The sequence below is a fragment of the Scophthalmus maximus genome, chromosome 9 (assembly GCF_022379125.1).
Source record: "Scophthalmus maximus strain ysfricsl-2021 chromosome 9, ASM2237912v1, whole genome shotgun sequence".
Lineage (NCBI taxonomy): Eukaryota > Metazoa > Chordata > Actinopteri > Pleuronectiformes > Scophthalmidae > Scophthalmus > Scophthalmus maximus.
In genome coordinates, this window is record NC_061523.1 from 16,392,803 (window position 1) to 16,412,087 (window position 19,285).

Below are 19,285 nucleotides of genomic sequence, written 5' to 3' on the forward strand. Positions count from 1 at the left end.
ACCTCCCGACCTCCTCCAACAGGGGGGTCAAAGGGAATTTAACACGAGAGTCCCACATTCCTCCAAGGTGATAATTGCTGTAACTGCTGGCAGGGGGCCATCAGGCGCAGGGTAAACAATGGCTCCCTATGCACCACCCGTTCCCACCCCCGCTAAACAGTATGCATGGTTGTGACCTGGGTAAATTATGCCATCAAGCCTGGCGTGACAGCGTGTCACCCGTCACAGTGCAGTGGGTGTGCTTGGTGTCAAAGCACCCAGGTGTTTCAGCTAACTGTAACTAAACCATCACCCAAACAAGCCCCTTCACACATACTGTCAGCTACAAGCTAAAGGCAAAAGGCTAAAGGATGATATGCGAAGAACAACAATAACCCTACTGCAATGAAGAGAAACAACAATATGTGTGCACCTTAATCACACCTCTCCATCTTCAGTGTAGCCCCACAGACCTGGGAGCAGGTAAGGAGAGAGTGATGGATGGAAACAGGGAAATAGTGCTTCATCTGCCACTCTGGGTCTGTTTCCAACCCCTGTTCTCCGTTGCATGGGGCCTCACTCTCATCATAGCAACCACAGACCAATATGTTACCGTCTCATCAGAAGAGATTTTTTTTTCAGGAACAGAAGTCTGCTATGGCAAATGTTACAGCTCAGTTGAAACTAAAATCACACAAGCATCAAATAATTCGTGAATGATAAGACTGTTCTGTGGTTATTTTATTGTTAAAAATGTCATAAAACGTACATCTCAATAAAATAGCAAATGAAATATGTGTCTGCACAGACAAATAGATGCAGTATAGCATCTGTCTCTGTGTCATGGACCTCCACTGCTGTGGATAAAAACGATTAAAGCCACACCGTTGCACTGGGCAACATGTTGCATCATTGCACTGAATATGTGCACTGTCGTTTATGTTGAGTCCCACATACACCATTCTGCTGCCATCAGTAATAATGTGAGCACCAAATGTGTGCTAACACTTAAATTAGTGCCCAAACAAATTCCCTCCTGTTTGAGGAAGGTTCCCTGACAAGCACCATGCCCATCTGTTTTAAGGGGAGGAAATTAGCCTTTACCATATAGGTCTATGACAACCGAATATAATGAACCTCCTTGAAAATCTATATTCAATATTTAAGATATATATCAGCCATTTAAAATACTTAACAACACTTTATTTATGCACTGTTGCCCTGTGTGTTGTTAGTAGTGGTTAGTTTAGATAAGGGGAAGGCCTGGCAGTGGCATTATTTCCTGGTCTCTGCCCACATGTGGTTCCCCCCCAGCCACACAGTAAGTCTTGGGAAGGTTATAAAAGCTGAGGGGGTGATTAAGAAGCAGGAATAATGGCCTCCACAAAACTAGGAATGCGTTTAACTGCTACAACGGCTCCGGAATCGCTCTAAATCGGACTGCTGCCATTAATATTGGGAATTATTCAGCGGCTCTTGAGCGGGGAACGTTACAGGGGTTTCAACATGGTTTTCAAAGGGGCTGGTCCTGGGAAAACATAAGAAGCATAGCCAGGATGTACTGTAGGTTTATGATTTATGTCTGGGGGTGACCCGGGAGGATTTACGTTGGGAATATCTAGAGCTGTGCCGACCTACCCAACACTTCGGCATTGTTGGAGTTCGGTGGATCCGTATAAATCCAGGATTAGAAAAGTCAAATATACAAGCACTTTCACCTCTCCTCTCTTTTCTCACATACAGACACACCAGGAAGAGGGAGAGGTAAAGAGAGTTACGGTTGGCTGTTGCAGCCTGCTAAGCATGCCCAAACCCCAAACCCCATCACTTTCCTCATTACTGGAGCTTCATGGCTTTTTAGGGCTCTGTGCTTTATCTGGGATTTCACATTTCCCAGCCAGCCACTTGACATGGCTCCCCCAGCTGCCAGCAATCAAGTAGCAGAGGGCAGCAGCGAGCCCGGCTGAGTCTTCAGGCGGCACCTTGATTTGAGAATTGCACATCACAACCGCTGGCCCTTGCTAAGCTTCGGTAATTACAGGCCACACATCCCAATCATGCCTCCAACCCTATTCCTACCCCACATCATACACTGACCTGGCATAAATGGAGGAATGGTAGGGGTGTGCATACATAGAGATAGAGACGGTCACGGGTCAAGGGTGGATTCAAGGGATGTGGATCCGGCTTTGAGTGTGTGACGGAGTTGGAGAAAGAATTGGGAATATGCCCCGCTAAGCACCCATACTGTCAATCTCAGATTGTTGCCTGCACGGAACATCCTTGTGTGTGTGTGTGTGTGTGTGTTGTTGTTTTTTTGCCTGTATGTTTGCACGTATGAATGTGTGCTTGCATCTACAGTACACACATTGTATGTGTGTGTGTGTGTGCCTAATTGAGAGGTAAGCAAAAAAGTTGCCTTTAAAGTTGCCAATAAATATCCTGCCAGTAATGTTAAACACCTGCCCGTAAAGCCCAGAGGAATGCTAAATGAAACCAAGTTGCAGAGCCTGTCTCCTGTCTGGGGTCCCGCGTCAAGACAGCAGGATTTGTAATGGCTGTAACCAGGATTATTGAGTTCAAGCAGAACAGCCAGGAAGCAAGAAAAAAACTTGACATGGTCGGCAAAGCTGTTTTTCCTCCCTCTAACGGCCTTTGCAACGGCTAATGTGTGTGTGCGTGTGTGTGTGTGTGTGTGTCCTTTACAGTGCAGAATATTCCCGTTTATTACTCAACTTAATTACACAGCTCAATCAGTTCTACAACTCTTGGCATCGAAAACATGTCGAAACACACAAAACACAGTTAGCGCTGCTTTTACAGCTGAGTGATCAAAGCTCCTCTAGAGTTGTGTAATACTAGTGGACACAAACAAGAAGTGTTCCCAACGTCCTTTGTGCAAGTGTGAGCTAGATAAAGTAAGACAGGGCATTACCCCAACTCAAAACATGCCCCCCCTGATCTTCTCACCCCAGTGTCACACACCAACAAGCGCCGCATTCACACACTCACTTGAGCGCACATGCCTGAACATGCACAAAGATAACCGTGCACACATGCACACATGCACATACATTCACAGCATACAGTGTCAGGGCAGGAAGAGGCTCTCACTCTGGAGCCTCCAGGGGTGAAGGAGAGCATCTGACCCCAGAAGCCAGAGACGCTGTCGTTTGGCCTCATCTCTGGTTTCGGTTCCCTAAACTCCTGACGCCTTCCTCCCGCTGCACCTGTCGAGTGCCAATAGACCCCTTGGCTGGACCCTTTCACCACAGAGAATATATGACCCTGCTCCCTAGTCCAATCTGGCTAATTACTCCTGGCTTCGAAACTAGCTTCAGACGCCACGGTGGTTCGGACGAGTAGCTGCTGTTGCCACCCTGAGGTCCAGCTGAGCAGTCCTCCCTCTCTCTGGTGCCCCTGTTTCCCTCACCAAGGGCCAGATAAAGGCTGACCGAGCACAAGCGTTTATTTCCAGAGTCACAGGCTGCCCCATTCAACCCAGAGATTAAGCGCTGCTGTCTACACGCAACCATGAATAATGAAGCTATCACTCCAGACAGGCAGGCAACAGCAGTGTGAGTTATACACACCAGTAATCCTATAGGCTGCTGTGCACACGTGCCAAGCGTATACAGTAGCAGCTCATACATTATTTCACAATGCAGAAGGCCCGCTCGCAGCCAATTTAACATCTTCAGTGATTTTATCTTTCAGTATAAGTGCTTCGACGTAGCTTTTCAATACTGTGATTACAGTAGCACAATCAAGTCATGTGAAAATCCAAGTTGTCCAGGCACAAAGACGTGTTTATGTGGCACCACAACACATTAACTTTGCAAAGTGTCTTTGGAAACTACTTGAACAAACTATTTATGTGTTTTTGTGCCACTCTCCATTCATTTAGGAGTCTGAGGAATTGATAGGCACAGTTGTATAGTAAGACAATAAAACAATACACTACATTAAAACATGAAAGTTCTGGCTGATCAGTATATATCTATGGGAACATTTATTAAAACCTATGGGTTTTGACTTCTCAGTACAGTTAGAATCTAAGATGGTTATTTGAAAATGTGGAGAAGAAATTAAAGGGATGAAAAGGTAACAGTTGCCAGTTTGCTATTGGCTGGAAACAACAGTGTCATTTATTTGACAGACATTGACGACTGGGCATCTAGTTGAAGCTTTGTCTGCATAATATCATGAATAATTATTACTCGTAGGGCAAACTATGACCTGTCTCTGTCATGTCAGGCCAAGTGCTGTCAGTCGTGACAGCAGGCGGTGATGTGATGCAGACATGTCCATGACCGTCAACATCTTTCTCCGATGAGATATATGAGCTTCAGTTACTTTATCAAGACTTGAACGGCAGGGTTACACTTTAGATTTCGTAATGTAAGTTAAGTTCAAGTTTAGTGTCGTATATTTATCAATACATAAATAGAAATGAATACAAATACAATAACAGCCTATGGTGTTCTGATTATTAGGTTTTTATTATTTCTTGGTTTTCGTTCACACTCACTTAAAATTGCATTTTTCTAAAGCAGAGCACATTTCTCATCTTTAATTGAGGCACAAGACCCCTCCCTCACACCGCCTGTACACGCAGCGGTGGGCTGTACCTGACTTGAGGGAGGATTATGGCAGACACCACGTGACTGCAGCACTCCTCCGTCTGGACGCACGGCAGGGTTACAGTCAGAGCATCCCTGGTGAGCAAGCACGGCGCGCACACACACACACGCACTGAGCGGATAAAAATAGACGCCATTCATGTGTTGAGAAGATGCGTACTAAAGCCGCAGCCCACACATCCAACTTGGTGAACTTCATCACCACCGCTTTCTTTTCCTTTTTCTTTTTTGTTGGTGCCATCCTAGCAGACCAGTTTGCCCGGTTCGTGGGCCAAATGGGTAAAAGCGCACGCCCCGCGCGCATGCCAGTCTTCCACTGGCCATTCGAGCTCCACCAGAGGTGTCGTCCGTCCCATCGCGCCGCTCTCCCTCCCCGTCGGTCCCCAATCAGAGCCACGCCGACACAATTCGTCCGTTCACACACTCGAGTCTCGTCGCTGGCTTCGCGGAGGGGCAGAGCACGGCACCGCATCTGAACCTGCATGAATGACAGTGGCGACGGGAAAGCGCCCCGTCGGCAGGCGACTCACTCAGCCTCCTCCCGCGCGTCTGTCTGCGTCGCCGCTGTGGCGCACTGCCGCCGGTGCGAGGCATCCTCCCTCGGTCCTGGTCATTCCCAGACAGCACGTCCTGCGACATGTTTTGAGTTTGGACCCGTTGATGTCACTTCCTGCCTGGGCAGTAGCCTGCACAGGCGAGCCCGGGCATGCGGAGGGGTGTTCGGGATCTTCCGAGGTCACGCGGCAGGCGAGTTCACGGGGTCACGCAGGAGCATGGTCTCCTGGCGCAGAGGAGACGCACGCTCGTCTGAAAAAAAGGACAGCCATCGGCCCTCCAGAATTATTCCAACCGTGCCCTATGCTTTTATGTAACCAGTCACATCCACATCATCCTACCCCCCTGTGATGCGCCGGCGAGTTTCATTTCCTGCTACGCTGTGCGCATTTACGGCCACGATTATGCGGCGATGAAAGTTGCATCATCACTTTGGCGCGTTTTGACAAACACAAACAAGGCACCTACGGAAAACTACAGTTCACCACAAAGTGCTGGGACACCTTTGGTTGTCAAATTAAAACAATATCAAAAAATGATTAAATTGGCTAAATCCAGGTGTCTCGTGGCCCATTTGGACTTCAGTACTCATTGTTGTGTTTTACATTTCCTTAAAGCCCCTTTGTGCTTTAAGAAGTCTGTCTGTTCTTAAACACACATTCAAGTTCATGAGGGCACACATCCTCCTACTCTGGATGCCTGGAGGAGACTGATTGCTCTTGTCTGATGAGGAGTCATGGTATAGCACTCTGAGACTGCTTTTAGCAATGAAAAGTGCTCTATAAATGTATTATTATTATTATTAGTAGTAGTAGTATAGGCACACTGGGGTGATCTGCTGGGTGGCGATGGGTGTTGGAAGTTGGTCTGAGAGAGTCAACTCTTGCCAAGAGCGCTACCCACGTCCTTACCCAGGTCTCTCCTCTTTACCTTTGAACCCAGGCCCAGCAGCCCATCTCTGATCTACACAGGGTCTCCTCTTACCCCCGTCTCTTCGCCGGCCCCTGTGATAGATGACCATCAGCGTGCCAATACTGCACAATATTTCAATTTCCTGCCCAGGAAGAGGAATTTAAGGGGTTGAGTGAAGTTCAGAGGCACAGTATGGTGCCTCCAGCTCACGACCAGCCCCCAGCCCTGTGCCGAAGACCCCAGATCCAAACATTCAACTGAGAACATTCCAGAAACCAGGTCCTTTCTGTGTCAACAAAACAAGCCCTATAGTCCTGCCTGACAGAGGACACTGACAGGAGACCCAGCGGCCCCTGTCAGTGCCACATTACAAAGATAAAAGGCAGTTTCATTCAAAAACTCTGCAGGGTGAGGATGATGTTTGCCTGCTTTTGGCCTGTTGTGCTTCTCACTTCTGATATGACGGCTTTCAAAGGATTGTCTACAGAGGAGGAAAGGACTTTGAATAAATAGTAAAACATGGAGAAATTTTAAAAATACTTTTGCAAAGTATTTCGACAATCATGGATTTCAGTCAGAAAAACTTTTGACTGGGTCTCATCCCCATCCCATCAAAGATATTCGCTCAATGGATGTGAATTACACTGCGTGATTGATTCATATTATAAATACTGTCATTTGTGAGTTACTGAAAGACCAGACAAGCATCTTCATTACTATTATTATTATTGTTTTTTATTTTTTAACTGAATTTTCTTTGTCATGACAAACAAAAGCTCAGTTATAACATCACTACAAACACTTGAATAATTAAATGTGATGATGAGTTATGATAAGTGAATTTAAATAAAAAGGATCATGTGCCTTGCATCAATGTGAGTCAAGCAGGCAGATATCCAGGATCTGTAGGACAGTTCAGGCACACACAGCCCATGTACACGAGTATACATGCATGTGTGTGTGGTGTAGTATTTTTTAATAGGATATCTGGCTCATGTGTCTCTGCTGTGAAGTCCTACATCATCCTGAGGTCTGTGGCAGGCCTGAGGAGAGCCTGTGAGGCAGGCAGTGCGACCTAGTGGTGGGAGAGGGGTGTGTGGTGCAGAGTGGAGTGCACTACGTGGTCCCACAAACACTTGCTCACGTAGACACACACTGGTGCGTAAAACACACTCACAATGAAGCCTCCATGCTTTGTTAAATTCACTGTATAGTAATTTATCTCCTTGAAACACACGCTCTTAACCTCTAACCCATGTATTTGATCTAACGTCCTCAATACCCAACATATTGTTCCAGGTTTAAAAATAACATAATTCCCTACAAACCACCCACATACGTGACTTAATGCTCTTTAACCAGGTTTGCATGCATTTGTAATGTCGGTCTTCCCTCCTATAACCACTCCACCATTCACCTCCCACCTCAACTTCCATCTTCCCACTGCCAAAAACTGCTCCTGAACCGAATGATACTGATGGCAACGTCAAATACAGGATCTCTGTGACTTCCCAACCTTCTAAAAGAAACATCCCTTTGCCTCTGGAGTAGATCAGTCTAACTAGATCAGATGACAGACCAGGGGTTTCAACCTTTTTCCAATCAGACAACTGACACTTGGCCAGGCGGTTTTTGGAGATGTTCAGCGTAGGATCACAATTTGCCCTCCAACCCCCTAAAAGAAAATCACAGATTACCCCGCACCTCCAGATGTGTTTTAGCAGGGATTTAGGGGATAGAAGGAGGAGCTTTGAGAAAGAGGGGGCTCTGTGTTGTGGGGTGGGTGGAGCTGGTCACAAATTTTGAGAGAAAGAGGAGTACAGCGTATAGGCAAGTGAAGTCCCAAAAGCAGGGTTTAACTGTGGCCCATCTCTACCAGAGCCACGGCCCATTTTGCCTTGGAGGGGATTAATAATGAATTAAGGCACTCCCCCCCCCCCCCTTCTAAAAAGATATTCATGCATGCTAATGCATCCATTATTTATAGTGTGCATAGAGGCTGGCTAGTGGTGGCCACATGCAAGTGGGAGGGATGTAAGGATGAACTGAGGAGGTGGGGGTCTCTTCCCCCTGAGTGAAGCTTCGAGGCTCTGGAAGCAACATCCGCCCATTGTGACTGAGCTGGAGCAGGGTGGGGAGGGTTTGGGGACTGGATATGGACAAGTGGGAGGAGGTGGGGAGCTGAGGGGGGCCTCACTGCCAGACAGGCAGCTCGTGCATAGGGAGAGGCCCGCCAAGTGTTGTGGGGGGAGGGGTGGATTAAACAAATAAATACATGATAAGAAATAATCATGCCAGGGAGGGAGGGTGCAATGGAGACAAAGGGGCTAAGAGGGACGAGGCAGGGGGTTCGTTAAGTCGGGCAGGATTTGCTGTCTGGACAGGCTCATCCTTGACCAAAAAATAATGCGTAAGGCATGGCAACTTTTTTGGAATGTTCTTTTGACTTGACTGGTTTGGTAGTTCATACTGACCATACTCTCATAGAGGAGCTAACTAAAGCTTTTCTACCAGGTCAGAATACGCAGATCTAAACTAGACACATCTCATTGAGCTCTTATTGCTATTTCAATGCCAAATCTAACACATAATATTAGGTAGAATTGGGTGATAACTTTATAAAGCATTGCAGAAGTTCATGCAATGAATATGAATGAAATTATGAAATTAAGAAAATTCAAATAGGGGAGTGCGGAGTGAGAATATGCTGGGCTCCTTTTGAGCATGCAGCATGCCAGGTATGTGGTACTGCAGTCCAGAATGGAGTATAGAGTGATAAGATAAAGCAACAGAACGAGCCAGATGAGCTTTCTACCCGGCTGATCCCCATATTAGCATAGATACAGAGGCATCAGCATGGCAGGGAACTAGTGTTATGGAGGTGACACCAGGTCCATGATACCCCAACTCATCTCCATAGATATCATCGGGGCCATGCAGATAAATAATAAATCAGGCTTATCTAATACGTCTGAAGTGCATGACATGCCGCCAACAAGCTACCACCTTCATTTTCAGTTGTCCTCGTAGAGTGATTCATTCCTCGTGCTGATTTGGTTGTCTCTATTTAACATTACAGGCAATTACTCAGATTGATTGTTTTAAAATTATTGCATTGTCTGGATGATGGCGGCTTTGACAAACTGCGTAGCACTGATAATCCTGGAGAGGCTACTGACCGTCTACTGTTCACAACCTTGCTTCTTGCGTGCAAGAATACACATCTGCTCGAGATGTGGTGATATCTGGGGTAAGAGGTTATCAGTATGGCTTTGCAAAACCTGTTTCAATGGGATTGCCCTTCCAATTCCAAAGTGGAAGCCCGTGAAGCAAATCCCCTAGTATGACAGAGTTATGAATGGTTGTAAGATGAAAGGATCAAATATTGTTACATTAACTGTATGTGTCAGGAACAATGTAGGTAACAGCCAGACATCCATTAATGGCAAATGCATGCAACGTGTTTCCCAACAAGTTGCACTCGAGGCAAGACCTCCCAGAAGGGACAATCTGCATTGTGCAAACATTGCAACCTTTGTTCCCCCAACAAACACAAGGTGAGGCACTTAAGTGTTTTTTTAATACCAAAACCTCAACCGCACACAGGAAAATCCATAAACATTGGAATGATGTCAAAACAACATTTTGAGGTTTGATGGTGTTAATTTTCCGCTGCACAAAGTAAAAAAAAAATGGCGCCTGCAACATTTCCTGCACCCCTGGTGATTTTTATGACAAATACAACAGCAGCTTAATTATACATGCGACCACCACCATAAAAGCAGAACCATTAACTACCATCTTGTTAACACAGACGACCTGCCTTGAAAGTGCTAGAGTCGCATTTTAAAATCTTTTCACTAAGCGCCTGTCTGCTGCGGCAGATTGGCACCATTTAGAGGAGATATAAAAATGAATGTGGCAGTGCGTGAAGGCCACTTACATGAGAATCTGTTATGAACGAACAACACAGTGACCACTGAGGGTCATTTTTGATGACCTGTACTTGATGTACAGGCTGAAATATTACAAAAGAAATACAAGTTACTTAAATATCATCTAGAAAGACACATGTCCACTGAGAAAATACTGGGACACAGATGCTTCCATTGACTTGAGTTCAATCTGCAGCTGTGTTGAAGCTGGATGAAAGGTGGCTTCTGCTGTCCATGGTCTGCTGTGTGTGTCCAAGGAGAAAATAAGAGTGAACTTCCAACCTCTTCCTGAAGAGGCTTTGGTTAAGTTTCAAAGGCTTCCTGGTTTTACGTTACTGACCAAACACACCCCAGCTGTACACAAAGTGGCCACTCTCAACGAGACCCTATGGAGGCCGAGGGAGATCAGACAGACACCCCTTGACGTAACCAAACATCCCAGTTAAAAGCAAAGAGAGCCGAAGGGATGCCATTGATGTTATTGCTTGCTTAAACAGGTCAGTGTTCACACACGGCAAGTGTGATGTTACAGAAAGTAATATCGTAACTTGTGAGCAACGTTTCTATAAAGAGAATTGAAAGTTCGTCACTATCATCAAGTAGAGCGGTCATCTGAATATTTCATACTCTTCCCTTTACTCTACCTTATCTTGAAGACTTCCATATGGACTTCATAGAGCACGTCAATCTCTTGAGTGATATAATGTAAAACCCACAAAACAGCCCCTAAAGGCAATCCCATCAAGTAGCATTCACTCAGAGATGTATGGCCCTATGTTAAGCAAATGGGCAGAGAAATGGTGACCCACTGAATCCATTATATCTCCTCCTATATCCATTGTCTTAAAGCCTGCCTTATGTGCCTTTAAAGGCATGTTAAGAGAAAGGATCTTTCTGCCTTGGAATGAACTAACTTAATTATCATAGCAACTGGCAGTGCTCTTTAACATGTCAATGGTACTTGGCCTGCATGCATAATTTTGCTGTGTTATTGTGGTGGCCTCTGTGTTTCTCACTGACAAAAACCCAAACCACAGGCACGAGGGCCTATTGTCATGGGCGCATCCATCTGGATCAAGGCCATTAGAGGATATTTGCACTTCCTCTGTGGCTCCTGGCTCTTTTTTGACATGCGGCAGAAGGAGCAGGCATCACCCACCAATGTAGGGCCAATTGAGGTGCAGATTGACCAGAGGGACAGTGAAGAAGGGCAGCCAGCAGGGCAGCGCTGCTGTCAAATTCAGTGATGGACACCCACGTGGGGGCTGGTGGCTGGCCTGCGTTTTCTGAGGTCCTATAGCAATTGATGGGACATGACGGGGCAGGCGCCCTGGTTTCGTTCTTTTGTCCCTGGGGATGTTGGAGGGTGTATCAGAATGTCAGAGGCTCTTGGCTACAGCACACTTCTGGTGTCAACTGCCTGTGATATACAACTGGCCCTTGCATGCCCACACATACACCCTCAGGAAAAGAAATATTCAGGTAGCAGACGAATACACTGAGCCTTAGAAAAGACAGAAACCGGACATTTTTCTCTCTTTATGTTCAACCTCAATACATGAATAAAACATGAATGGATAGAACCTATACACTGTGAACACAGCTTGCATGGAATTTAGAGAGCACAAACAATCTGAACACAAACGCACAAATGGTGACGTTTGAAGTGGAGGAAACATGCTGACAAAGCACACAGATAAGGCCTGATGGGGTTAACACCACAGCATTTACAGGGGCCTTCAATGTTCTTTCATATGTATGTATGTGTATGTGTGCTTGTGTGCACAGGTGGGGGGTGGGGGGGGGCATTAATTGTAAAAGCATAGATCTCTCTACACATATGATGGAAAAGCAGCTCTTAGAGGCATATCAAATAGAACCAATGCAGCTCCAACACATAAACACATTAGCTGTCAATCCATATCTCCCCACATGTAACTTATATGCTTGCCGCTGCATGCGCAGCCTCTCCGAGCGGTGCTGGAATGCTGACAGCACAGAGATATGGATCTTGATTTGATTAAGACTCAGAGTTGAGGGTCTCAGCACTGGAGCCAGTTGTTCGTGCGGGTGGGCAAGGAAAGCTGTTGCAAAGGAGGTGAGGTGGAGGGGAAGGGGCAGAGTGTGATGGCGAGGGAGGGGGGTGGGAGGGTTACCTGTGGCCCTGGCTCCAACTGGGAGTAATTTGGAACAGACTGCTCCCAATGTGTTCATTAGGTTGTGATTGGGGCTGAGCGCAGGTGGGGTGGGCCTGCCCAGCCTGACGCTGAATAGTCCTGATTGTGCCCAGCATAAAACGCCATCTGTTTCAATGAGGGCATGAGGGAGAGAGAGTGAGAGAGAGAAGGCCAGGCAAGGAGGAAGGAGGAAGGAGGAGGGAGCTACCGGTGAAAAGTCATGTTTTATGACGTCTGGACAATTTTGTGTACTAACAAGGGGACAAAATGAAGCAAAATTTTGATTTCTTACATTCACAAGTAGAGTCAAAAAACTTGTGTTGAGAATGTCTATGTAAAAGTCCATCAAATAAATTTGTGATTGTGTGGAAATTATTCTAAACACACTTTTGTTTAAACTCACAATTGGGTTAAAGGTGATCCGTTCTAGACAAGAGGTAAAATGGCGTCCATCTCCAGACTAAATGGCAGGTTTCAGTCTGGCTGGGGCTTGCCACTGTGAGCAGACAGCTGAAGGGACAAGGGGATTGGAGATGGGGCAGCGAGCATAGTTTATTTATGGGCCGCCTGCTCTAAAGCTGGGTTGTTTTTGGTTAATCCTGTACTCATACCAAGAGCAGACATCCAAATGTTAATCTAGGTGTTTACACACACATTTACACTGTCTGCTTTGCAGTAGACACAACATCACCCAAAATCGCATTTGTAGGTCTCATTCGGACAAAAATGCAGAAGACAAAATTTTCTGTCAGCCTCTCTTCTGTCTCTTTTTTCTCTCTGCAAGGCCCTGGGAAGAAAAAGAAGAGAGCAGAAGAGAAGAAGGCCACTGTTTGCTGCTCGACTTTTGAAGCGTCTTTATCGGGCTTGGCAGCGTGGTCCTGCGTGTCCAAGCCTCGTCGTGCTTTTCATCCTTTGTGCTGTCCAAGGTGTGTCCAATGCACTGCCGCTTTGTGTGGGGAGGGAGACGACACATCACATTCTGTCTTCTGTCCTGAGCTGGGGGATGGGGGGATTGGGGGAGGCTGTACAACAGCGGGGGGACAAAAAGCAAACTTATAGAAGGCCGAGGGTCTTCAAAGCCGCGATGCACAAAGGCTTATAAAGCGTTACTTCATGCAGAGTTGTGCCAGATGTAATTCCGGGGTTCCTGGAGATAGAGAATCACATGCAATGCCTAGCTCCACCCCTGACACCATGAAAGGGCCGTGGCTAAGAAGCTTCAACTGCAAAGGGGGGTTGAGCAGAAAAGTTTGCTTCACTTTGATGCACAATAAACAAGTGAGTAAATTAGTTATCTTAACGGTCCTGGTACAAATCCACTGCTTACTGCCTCAGAAAGCGTAATTTCATGTGTGGATCATAATGGATGCAGGCGGACTGGCTGTCCCCATTAGAAATCAGGAAGAGTACAATACGAAAAGTGATTCCCCTCCCCTTTATCAATCCGCTAACAGCTTTCAAGTCGGAGCATTGCTTTCTATAGAAAATTATTTTTGATTGATCGTTCATAAACCCAGAGGTTGGCAGTGTGAGCCGGCTGCATGGCAAATATGGATAGGCTCTAGTTTTTTCACAATGAACTTGACTAGTCGTCATCTGTTTCCTGTGGCCTCCTGCTGAGATGGGACAGGTGCTGAGTGTGCATTGTTAAATATGTTCCAGGGCACAAACGCTGCCACTGTCAGGTACACTTGCACAGAGCGCTCCCTGTTCAGTGTGTGCAGGTGGGTATGTGCATGTGTGTGTTTGGCTCATTGACAGTGAAACGTGGAGGGTGTGGAGGAAAGGGCGGTGCCATCACTTTAGGCCTGCAGATGGGGTTCCCACCGGAGGACCACGCCCCGGTGTTTTCCAAGAAATAGACGGAGGCAAACATGGCGGCAGATTCATCTCTGCATCTTTAAGGTTCTGCAGATACTCAGCCACGGAACAGTAACTTCTTCTTGTCTCTTCATGTGTCATGTCCAAAGGCCTCCTGCTAGAGAAACTACAGCATCTGTATCCACAAGGTCGAGGCTTAGATGTCTCACACAAAAGAATTCCTTAAGCAGGCCTCATTTTGAATGTAACAGAGAAAACTAAATCACGTAGAGCTTCATCAAGGTGACAGTGTGAGCACAATAGCATTTAAATGTACCTCAGTGGCTCTCATCTTCGCAGGATGGGTTTACTCAGGGACCCGTGTTTGTTTTACAGACTTCTCTCTTGCCTCTAAGGATCAGAATTCAAGTTTGCTTTATATCTTCCCTGGGCTGGCGTTTGTTCTGTACGGGGGGAATTACAGTGGCTGTTCATAGCAGAATGAAATCTCGCCTGTGATTAGAGTGGAAATGAAGGATCTTGTGTATATCCAAGTGATATTAAATGGCACATGGCAGAGCAGGAGGGCTAAAGCCTCACCCAGTGCTCCTTTGCATATCAATAAGTAGGTGCATACGTGAAATGGAATAAATCAACCATGGTACATTGGACTACGAGAATTATGATGTAGAAGCCAAGATTAGCATGCAAATCCAGCATATATGATATATATATATATATATATTTATATAAAAAAATTATATTATTATTACTATATGATATTACAAATAAAAGGAACCATCTAAACATGTGACCTCTCCTTATATTATGATGACTGCCGTTAGCACCGATGACCGAAACATACTGTATTGTGCACCATGGGCACAGCGATAATGCTACAAAGTGTGCAGCAGTCGTTAGGTGACTCATCACTGTAGCGTGTGTCCAATTGAAACTTTTGGATTAGCTGCAAGCTAGCGTGTATCTCTCCACAGGCACACATCGTTCACAGGTCACAGAACAAAGCACAGGGGCCGGCGAGCAGGTGTCAGGGGTCACAGTCTCCCAAGGGTACCTTGAGTCTCATCCCAAAACCTCTAACATTTTTCAAAGACCTCCTGCAGCCTGGGCCCTCATCAGCGGGTGCCCCCGATGGCCCGCTGCATATATGCACTACCCCGTACTCTTCTCTGGTGGGTGAAGGTGGAGCCTGAGTTCATCACCTGCAGCCCTGACTACGTGACAAACAGACTCGGTCTGTCCGAAACCAGCCCGACACTCGGTAGGGGGGCAATAATGATGCTGAGGGGGCAGAAACACATACAGGGGGGCAGATTTCATTTTCTTCATATTTCACAAAGGCTTTTCGCACATTTGTGTTGAACTCAAAGCCGAGCTAGAGAGGGTTTCAACCCGTGAGAGGTAATTACTCGTAACCTATATGGCACTGTGAGCTTGGGTTGATAAACACATTCACTCAAATTGAAAATTTTCTATCTCTTTTAGTCAAATCAATCATTAAACATGATAAAATATTGAAAAATTGCGTGGGTTGAAAGAGTGAGTTAATGAGTGTGTTTGACCATAGACAGTGACACAGGAATAAACCAGCAGCCTTTTCAGGGCCCAGTGGACACTGACTGATGTGGTCAAAAGCATTGATCTATCCGCATCCGCTTGTCCGCCCAAACAGCCATCAATACAATTTCTCCTATTCACTAGTGCTGGCAGTTACTACGCTACCCTACTGAGCCTTACCTGACACCTTGTAAAACTACTCCATGGCTGACTACGTTACATGCAAGAGGCTGAGAAAATATTAAGATGATCAATGTCTCTGCAGATTATACTTTATCCTAGATGAAGGGTTGGAGTAGAATGAGTGCGATTCAGTCAAACTAGCTGAACGGGTGAGAATTAAGATGTTGTAGCGTGGGATGAGGCAGTTATGCATACATAACATGTTGAGGCTGGGACCCCCTACTGGGGAGAGGCACGACAAAGCCTCTCTAACAGCAATACCTCTGGGACAGCTAATGATTAATTAGCTTGTGTCATTAAGTGAGGCAAATGTCACCCGAGCTTCCTGGGGAAGCTGTCACACCATGTGTAGGCTACTCACAAGTTTCCCCCTCAGGTGCTGGGGAAGGGTGGGGTGTGAGAGGTGGAGGGGCAGTGCACCGTTACTAGTCAAATCCTGACATCTAGTGGTCAAATATAAACTCCATTGGTCCACAGTTGCGACAAAAGAGCTAGAAAACCTTTTTCTTTAGCAATGTATCTTAAAAATACAAAAAAAAGTATACATTCAACTCATTCCTTACATTTAAAAAAAGGCTAACAGCTCAAAGGTTATCCACAATCAGCTTTGGGTTTACTTCCTGCTCTCTGATCCCCGATCACTGAATTAGGTGAGTTGACCTCTGACCTTCACATGTCATTCACCTCATTGACCATGGCACTGATGTTAAAATTAAAGAGCTGATGCTTCCTCAAACCCAAGTTGGCATGAGCAGGCGTACATGCACGCTTGGCAATGTTGGCGTCTTATTTTTAACTGCAAGACTTGGCATCACACAAGCATTCTAGATATAGTTTGCTGGATGATGACATAGTTTGTGAATTCCCAAGCACTGAATAAAGTCATTTTTTTTAACATAAAAATAGACAATATAGATTTTCTTACCAAAGATGCGAGACGCAGGCTGCGGTTGATGGCTTTCTTTAACAGTTTGGAACTAATCCAGACAAGAGAGACTGCAGAAGTGGAAGTTGTAATCAAGTCACTTACTTTGATAATGCTATTTTCTTCATCAGTCACCACTGACTTTTCACTATGCACATGCTCACACCTTTTTTTTTTTTTTTTTAATCTCTGGCTCTCTATCTCAGGATCAGTTAGTCTGAGTCTTGTCAGCACAAGATCAGCACTGAGTCCTGGCCAACTACAAGACCAGACCAAATAGAAGTGAGAAGGCCTCTCTCGTCACCAGGGAGTGGCAGCCCAACGTGGAGAGGCTTAACACACACACGCACACACACAAACAACTCATGTCTGTGTTTATTCGGTCCGCAAATGCAAATGCACACACACACACACACACACACACACACACACACACACACACACACACACAGACACACACTCACACACACACACACAGTCTGCCTCACATAGACATACGCATACAAAGGCACACCTGTCAGGGACTTTCCACTGTGTGAGCAATAGCAAAGAAGTCTGGCCCTCCCTCTGTTTCTCTGTATGTGGTATCCCATGTCTGCTATATTAAAGCAAATCCATTCAGTTCCCACTTTCTCATCTGAAATAATGGCATGAGCAATTTTCACATTTAGGCAAGCAAGGACACATGCTGTCTCTCTCTCCCTCTCCCTCTCTGCTTAATGAATGGAATCAGATCTGGGCCCCTGTGGCTGTGGTCTAATCTGCCTTTGAAGATTTCTACAATTTCCACATAGAAGAATAAACCTGAATCTCTTTGCACAGTTTGTATAATTTTCTTATTTTGGAAATACACCAGTAAATAACATGTCCATTCATATACCTATATATATATATATATTTACTCATATCTACAAGCGCATGTGATTTCTGTGTTACTTACCTCAGGCATAGGGGCCCCAGGCCTTGCCAGGAGCCTGATTGTGCCAGTCTGCTGGTGTGTGACGTCCATTTGAAGGGGGAATCTGTCAATTAGAACGATTGAATTAAAGTGCACTTTGCTCCAGAGTGCTCCCTCTTTGCCACTTTTCACCATAACATGTCTTGTCCTAAATAATTAGAGTGAGGGTCTTGGGTGGTGGAGTGGCCACATCCTCAATGGTCAAAAGAAGGAATGGTCTGGCTTTGAATGGAAGCCTCCCATCTTAAAAAACACCCTATTTCTTTACACTTGAGGTTTGTTGTCTTTTGTGACTATTATCCCCATTCACCATTTGCTTTCATGCAGCTGTGCCCCTCTTAAAAAAGTCTTTGTGCCACCACCATGAATACAGGGAATGTGTCCATGGCAGGTAGCCCTTATTGCAAGTTAATCTCCTGAAAGAGCCTCATACAAGTACTTTTAAATTCTACCCGAGCCACAGAGGGCTCATCATCAATCGACTACTTCTCCCCTTTGTGGGACTGATGAGTGTGGTGCGCGGCCCGTGACAATGGCTGCAAAGTGTGGCAAAGTAATCACCTTCTGAGGAAAACACTAGTAATTACTTCTAAACTGTTTGGGCTTCGGAGACAACTGCTATTGTGCAATAAAAGGAAAGGCACCCTTTAGAGAGCAGTGCTGTGGTGGTTGCTCTCAATGTGTTTGTCATCTGTTTGTTTACAGTAAGTTCTCTTTGCAGTTGCCCACTACAGCCATGTTTCATCATGGACGTGTATGCGTGCATGCATGTCTTTTACTTTGTGCGTGTTGCTGACGCCTTGGGTTTCTCTAACCCTGTGTCTCTGACAAGAGAAAGGACGTGTCAACATTCGCCATGAAAAAGAAAAACACTTTGCACTGTGTAAGACACAATTTTAAGAGGAGAATGGTCCCTCCATACCAAAGTAGTTTGTTAATCATGCATATTCCTGCTTTCTATTGGGCTTTGAATAACAACATCAGAAGAATGACTCTTTCCCGAGCTGCACTGATGAGATAATACCTATTTGTTGAATCAATAGGGTTTCTTTTTCTCCCTCTTCTTGCTGCAGAACACAACAAGAAGAATGTGCTAAATTCCTAAAAAGGCTTCAGAATTACAAATGCTGAATTTGTGCTTTTCCTCTTGTCTGAACTGTCAAAATATTGTTTTGTAGAAATACCTTCATGAGAGTAGAGGATACTTTTTGTCGGTGTGATTTGCATTCACGCCGTTGGGAAACTAATGGTACTAATCGTCTTAATGCTTAACTACTTTAAAATGTCATAATTAAAAATGTTATTATCCTGCATCATAGCCAGTAATGTTGCTAATTCTATTTCCATGAGAGCTACTGTAAAATCTTTACTTTCATAGGTCTGGAGCTGTCAGATTAGCAAAGCGGCTTAGATAAACTCCTGGTCCCCCAACATTGCCGACGCTGAAAGTTACTTCAGCACTCACTGATCAAGGAGCAGAGAGGGACTTAACTTAAAGTTCATGGTTTGCTGGATATTTCATATTCTGTAAAGAAAAAGGCATATTATACCAACTAGATCCCCAACACTGACTATCAGGGATTGCTTTATTTTTTAACAAATAAGTATATTTACAGAATTATATATTTATGCTTGCACAT